Raw genomic sequence first — 5,517 nt, forward strand, 5'->3', positions numbered from 1 at the left:
CAGCATGAACTCACTCTAAAAAGTTCAGATTTTACTAAATCAGTTGCTGAGTCTGCAAAAAAAGAACAACAAAGACTTTTTGTGTTTTAATATTTTGCCTGGACGAGCTTGGTGTTTGGCTAACTTTGAAGGTTCTTGCCTTTCTCCTGAATTTCTGACTCTGGACAGATCAAGGTTTCATAAATCATAATTATCAATTTTTTTCTTGTGTCTGATATGTGACAAAAAAAATTATCTTCCAATGAATTTGATTCATTTTCATGGGGACAATCTGGATAAAGTTGTTAAGATTTTTATTTTAGCAGGTGTACATACACTAAAAGTTACTTGCAATGCGGTAATGATTCTACAATTGTTGAGATATGAACAAAAGAAAAAAAAAGACTGAAAATAGCTGAATTCTGAATGCTTGAATGTGTACTTTTTCTTAATTTTCCAAAAGCATCTCAGTAACATATTCTATATTCTAAGTATTTTTATATTTATAAAAAATTTATTAAATTTTTTATATAATTAAATTGTAATTTTATTATATTTTTTTATATTTATATAATATTAATTTTTTTTGTTACAAATTATTATATTAATATTATGTTGGATTTTTTTAGAAAATATAGATTTAAATTTAAAATTTAATTAATTTTTTATAAAAATATGAAAAATTTAAAATTCAATCTAAATATTTGAATTTGAATTGAATTTTCCATCCATCTCCCGCTTTCACTTGGGTCAACCCATATATTTCATCCTCATCCACGTTTGCATTCCTAAATACTACATTATTTATATATCACATACATATCCACAATTGATTCCTTCTATTATTTTTATCTAAAAGACAAAAGTGATTTAGATATTGCTTAGGGTGATATAATGCTACTGTAGCAATGCATGTCCACTTATTACAGAGAGATCAAACATATCTAACTAATTACACCCCAAAATAGATGACTAATTGTTCCTCTTCTTCCCCATACAAAGCATACAATATGTTGTTAATTAATATCCTTTATCCCTAGCCCTTCATTTTCTTTAGGCTTGCAGATAACCTTCCACTTTACTCATGCTATTTTTCTCCCTTCACCACCCTAACTCCACAGGTGTCCTTCTCAACCAAACTAGGCATTCTAAAGAAATAAAGGGTGAAGATAACTAATGCCTTTCCACCTTGCCAATCTTTCGGATGATTTATCCCCTGCCATTTTTCACATTTTGCTTCTTCTAGGGTTTTATATCCCTTAGCAATCACAAATATGTGAAAGGAATAGATCAATCTACAATTCAAGATGGTAGTGAACGTGTCTAATAAACTTCTATCTAGAATCTATCCCACCTAACTTATTCTTTGCAAAATTAGTTCTAAACCTTGACGTCAGTTGGAAAAACATTAATTATAGTGCATTTTATAGTCATGATATTTTTTCACTTTGCCTCATAGAAACAAGATATCATCAGCAAATAATAGCAAGTTTATGGTAGTATTAAACTTAAAATCATCATCAGTTTTGTTTAAAATTTGAATGGGTGAGTCAACAATTATTATCTTTAATTTTTATTTTTAAATGTCATTTATCCTATCATTTTAAATATAATCTATAATGTAACTGTTATTAGAGAATGAGAATTTGAAAAGTTAAGACTATTTAGAAAGATTTTTCTCATTTGAGAAGTAGTAGCAGTGAAATAAAATAATATTTTTTCTTCAGAGTTTCCCATAACCATGGTAGCTCCCACAAAGACCCCTTTCAGAACATGCTTGGTCCCTGGTTGCCTAACTAGAACTGTCAAACCTTTTACAACAATAAAAAATAAGAACGGTGCAAGTAGTTCCCCTGTTTCAACCCTTTCAATGGTTTGAATTTGTTTTGGACTTCTATTGACAAGAAGTGAGCTTCTTGATGACTCCACACAACCTTTTATTCATGATATTCATTGTGGACAAAAGTCAAGTTTGTCCATCATATAGTAAACGAACTCTCATTTTACTTTAAGTCATAAACTTTCTCATAGTTGTACTTCATAATAATACAAGATCTTTTCTTCCTTCTCACCTCCTTTATAGTTTCATTCGCCACTAAAATACTATCCGATTGTGTTGTATTTATAAACTTAGGCATAACTTTCTTCCGTCTTCTTGATCATACTTTTGTGTTATATCTATAAGTCAGCTCCTGTTACTTTCTTATCTAACTTTTTATATAATTTATTCTATTTTGAAGGGGGATTTATGTTCTTCACACCATATCTATTAACGGTGATAATTAATGGAAGATATTACGCAATTAAGAGCAACTTTGGTGCCGCAACCAATTTCTGTCCCATGATTGTTCAGTGTGGTTTCAGTTTTTTTTTCTTCAGAAAAGCAACCCGTTTTTATCTAACAAAACTGTTATATTTAGAAAATCTAAGTAAACTTTGCTTATATATGAATTTCTAATAAATCGTGTTTAATGTGTAATCGACTTCATAATTTATAATATCTAGTAAAAGTAATTTAAGCTACTGTCTGTAGAGGCACTCTGAGATTTCTGCATGCAATCTTCGCGAGGCGTTAACATTTTGGTATCCACACACACAGTTATCACAGAGAATATGTATATATAATTTTATTGGCGGCAATTCAGGTCTAGCCACTAAATAGTGGTGACATAGTAGTACACATGATTCACCGAAATTAAGTACATGAACATGACATGCATATTATTTTCCTATCATATCTTTATGAAATAGTAGAATTAAAGAACGATGCCATAACACATGTGCAATATTTCAGGCACATTGAACTTTTCGGCATCGGTTTCTCCCTTTCTTCATGGTCTTGTATATCCTCCACTACCATAAGGAGGGCTTGGTGGGGTATATCCTCCACCACCAGGATATGAACCATAACTAGGAGGTAGATCTTGGAATAGTTTTCTCCCTGCACCGTATAAAAGGCGAATATATAAATAAATAAATGAATGAATAAGGATATATTGTGAAACTAACAGCAACATACCGAGTTTAATACCAGGTTGGTCAGCACTTGCCAACGTAGAGAACATGAGTAAAACTATTGCTGCAACAACAGCAAATGTCATTAACTTGGAGGCACCATAGATGGCCATTTTAGCAAAATCTATTTGAGGATGGAAGTTTATCACTTAAAGAGTTGGTATTTATAGAGATGAAGATAGTGATGATCTCTAAGAAACGTGATCATCCCGTCTCTGACTATTTCTTCCCCCAAACCCTAATTCCTCATCATATGTTGATCCATCAGATAGATTAATAGCTACAACTAATTATTTAATTCAACAACTTAAAACAGCTCTTGCAATTGGAAGATAACTAATATAGACAGAGTAGCAGTCAACAGGTGGAAAAAATGCAGAAAGACTAAATCAATGTTGAGCCATACGTTGTTGCATGTGAACTTGAAGTAAAAAGCATAGTATCATGCATAAGACTTTTCGTGAAGCTAGTCAAAGCATGTTTTGGTGAACTTTTCACGAGCTGAACATGCTTTTATTTAAGACACTCGTTTTTCTTTTGTGTAGGTTTGGATCAAAGTTTAGGGTTTAGGGTTTAAGGTTTGTTGTATAAGGTGGAGTGGTTGATCACACTGAAATTTTCTCTCTAACACAGATTAAGGTTTGGTCATGGATCTCATCAAAGATACCGTCAGCTAATTTCTCATTCTCTGATTGGTGTCTTGAACCCTTGGTATGTATGTATTCTGTTTAGTTTTTATGTAAAAGGTTGTTTCTTGGGTTTCTTTTATTATTGATTGAGATGGGAAAGAGAGTAGGAGGTCTTTTGGTTGATATGTAGATGGAAAGGCTCTTTGAGAAAATCTGTTTTGTTGTATAAGGGTTGGACCACCCCTGAAGTGGTCTTATTTAATTTCATTGCTATTTGCTGATAAAAAAAAAAAAAGGTTTGGATCAAAGTTTATATTTATAAATAAAGTTTAATAAATTCAAGATTTTAAAATAATTAAGCCTTCTATCAGTAAAATTCAAACAAAAATTAATATTCAGGCACTCTTTCAAGAATAATTAAACATGGCACAAAATCATATTCTTGACATTTATGCATTGTTTGGATCCGCTGATCGAATTTTGAAGCGGATGTGCGAGCGGGTGACTCGAATGTTTGGATCAATTGATGTGAAGGAGAGTGTGCAGACGAATGAGGGAGTGCGTCTTTTTTTTCTTTCTTCCTTCATATGCGAGGATTAGCGCTAATGAGAGGGTGCATGTATATGCATTCAAAGTTAATGTAATACCCTTATTTCTTCAGGTGTGTATGCATATGAGAGGTTCTTAGATTTGTTGAAGGTTATGAGGTTAAGAAAGAGGAAGAAAAAAGCATAGGAAAAGCATGTCAGTGAAATAAATATCAGGGAAGGGAGAATCGATTTTTGTAATTATTATAACAGAGAGATAATCAATTATCATAGTTGTTATAAGGAAGGGAGAATCGATTATCATAGTTGTTATAAGGAAGGGAGAATCGATTATCATAGTTGTTATAAGGAAGGAAGAATCGATTCTCATAGCTGTTATAAGGAAGGGAAAATCTATTTTGTTGTGTGTAATTGTTGATTTGCAAAATCGATTCTAAAGGAAGTTATTGTGAAGGCAGAATCTATTCTCCACTTGTTGTGGAATCAATTTTCATGCATTCGATCTAAAAGCAAAATCCATTCTTAATTAATAATAATAAAATTTAATTAATAATAATTAATTTTAATAATAATAATAATAATTTTAATTATTATTATTATTAATCTTCTTATATATACACAATATATTCATTATATAATATAATATTATATTATATAATAAAAATAAAATAAAATAATTTTAAAAAATATTAAAAGAATATAAATAAAATTATTAAACATTACCCAATAAAAAAATAAGATTATAATAAAAAATTAATACAATAATTATTATTATTTTCATAAATTATTATAAAATTATTATTATTATTTAAATTTAATGCAAAATTATTTCATACTTTATTTTTAAAAATTATGAATATTTCAATAATTTATTTCTATGTAACAATTTTCAATTTTTACATATATTCATTATTTTCCATCTAAAAAGTGAATATTATCATTTTATTTTTTAATTGAAACTGAAATCTAAAAAAAAATACTTCATATTTCATTATTCAAATATTTTAAAACACAAGGGTAAATTTGTAAATTTATATTTTACACCTTTAAAAAAATTATAATTCTCTTTCAACCATCACATCATTCACAAATTTTAATAAATCATCCTCACAAATCCATTATAACATCCCTTAATCCAAACAATCTCACATATCCTCACACATCCTCTCAAATCTTCACACATTCACTCCTCCCACAATCTCTCCCTTAATCCAAACACACCCTTAGGCAGTGTTTGCTTCCGTATATGATTTTCGAGTGCGGATAGACGAACGAGTTAGTAACGTGTTTAGTTCTAGTGAGTTAAGGGGGTGGGTGAGGATGGACGAGCGGATAACATGAATATT

At 30.1% G+C, this 5,517-nt stretch overlaps 1 long non-coding RNA gene across 1 annotated transcript; it reads right to left on the minus strand.

The window, feature by feature from the left end:
• Positions 1 to 2,578: 2,578 nt before the first annotated feature.
• On the minus strand, positions 2,579 to 3,298 carry LOC137822854 (uncharacterized). The gene is made up of 2 exons (XR_011083009.1): positions 2,999 to 3,298; positions 2,579 to 2,920 (listed from the first exon to the last, which is right to left on the minus strand). It is a non-coding gene; the product is annotated as an uncharacterized lncRNA (long non-coding RNA).
• Between the last annotated feature and the right edge of the window lie 2,219 nt (positions 3,299 to 5,517).

Source organism: Phaseolus vulgaris, chromosome 9 (assembly GCF_000499845.2).
Source record: "Phaseolus vulgaris cultivar G19833 chromosome 9, P. vulgaris v2.0, whole genome shotgun sequence".
In the NCBI taxonomy this organism is placed as follows: Eukaryota; Viridiplantae; Streptophyta; class Magnoliopsida; order Fabales; family Fabaceae; genus Phaseolus; species Phaseolus vulgaris.